Source organism: Orycteropus afer, unplaced genomic scaffold (genome assembly GCF_000298275.1).
Source record: "Orycteropus afer afer isolate SDZICR_OR568_19922 unplaced genomic scaffold, OryAfe1.0 scaffold00406, whole genome shotgun sequence".
Lineage (NCBI taxonomy): Eukaryota > Metazoa > Chordata > Mammalia > Tubulidentata > Orycteropodidae > Orycteropus > Orycteropus afer.
In genome coordinates this window covers 429,888-431,689 of record NW_006921993.1, presented here as the reverse complement: position 1 = coordinate 431,689, position 1,802 = coordinate 429,888, and positions in this window count along the sequence as shown.

The window sequence follows — 1,802 nt, the reverse complement described above, 5'->3', positions numbered from 1 at the left end:
GATACTGGTTCTGAAAACATGCTGCAAATAATGATCTTGCCTTACCACTTTGCAGTTACATATATATAAAGGTAAGTATGCTCATTAAGTTAGCTTACACAGATTATCTATTATTCGCCAAATAACATTGTATGCAGTAAGGGTAAAAGATAAATAAAATGATGTCTCTCAGGAAGAATTTACTGTGTGAATAGAGTCTAAAAGTCCAGATATTCTAAAAATGTCTTTATCACTGTCAAACTAGTATAAATTATTTTAGAAGAGACTGAGAAGTGAATTCTTCAACAAATGGATTTGCTTAGCTTTTTTTATTTTAACAAAACAGTAGCAAATAAGAATAAATTGACCTTTAGCTTAATTAAGTATAGTCCTAAGTAAGAAACTCAGATTGAAATTCAATCAGCATTTTAACACATTAATTGGAGGAAATAAACTTGCTTATACAGTCAAATTATACACGGTTTTAAAATATACACTATTGTAACCAATTAACCTTATTCCCATGAAACTGTACTAAATGGGCAAATTTTGCAGGATTGGATTAGTAGAGAAAGTTTATTCAATGGAAGGTTCTATATTTCTTGAAACAAAAGCTATTTTGAGTCACCCAGTCATGAAGTAGTGCACATATCCTATTCTTCAACATATGGCACATTTGAAGACAAAACAAGATCTTCATCATCAGAGGTGCACAACTGGAGTTGGAAAAGACATATGTGTGTATGTGTATACACACACACACACACACACACAGAGGTTTTTCTTTTCGTCTTCTCATAGATTTTTCCTTGAATTTTTAAATCTCTTTCAGAAGTAAATAGCTCTAAACCTATTATTTTAGACCATTATGAATTAAGTCTTCCAGAATCTGAGTTGTTTTTGTTTTATGGGTTTATTTATTTTTCATATTAAATTAGACATTTCATATCTTACATAATTACCTCTTATGTCCTGCATATATCTAAATACGTGTTCTTAGAGGGGAAAAAAAAAAAATACACAGGGATGGTATGGGAAAGAGAACAAGGAGTAATGAGTTCTGAGGTCAAATAACTGTGGTAAATATAACATATTATTCTTTGCTTTTAGAGATTCAGAATATTTGATGGAATCTGTGAAGTCGCCTTAGAAAGATTGTTGTTTAAATTATTTACTGCAGTATGTCTTTAGATTTTATACCAAAATTTAAAACCAAGAAATTCTTTCTGAAGGCCACAATTTTTTATAACTCTTAGGGTCCTGGAAACTTGACTATAGTTCTATATATATATATGGATCAACACAGACTGTTGTTAGGTGCATTTGAGTCATTTTGGACTTCTTGTATCCTATGTACAACAAAACAAAACACTGCCCCATCCTTTGCCAACCTCACAATCTTTACTATACTTGAGGCTATCCTTGCATCCATTCTGTGAATCCATGTTGTTGAGGGTCCTCTCTTTTTTGCTGACCCTCAGTTTTGTTGTTGCTGTTGTTATGTGCCACTGAGTCAGACCCAACTCATAGCTACCCCTCCTTGGGTTTCCGAGGCAGTATCACTATGGAAGTAGATTGCCCAACCTTCCTTCTGAGGAGTGGCTAGTGGGTTTGAACCGCCAGCCTTCTGGGTAGTAGTCAAGTGCCTTAGGCACTACGGTACCAGAGATGTAATAGTTAATTTTCATTACATTTTTTATTTTGAGACAATTAAAACACCAATGTTTTTGTAACACATGCAGAGAGGTCCTATGTATGCTTTACTCAGTTCCCCAAAAGTATGTAGTACCTATCACAATAGGATGGTGACATTGACAGTCAAA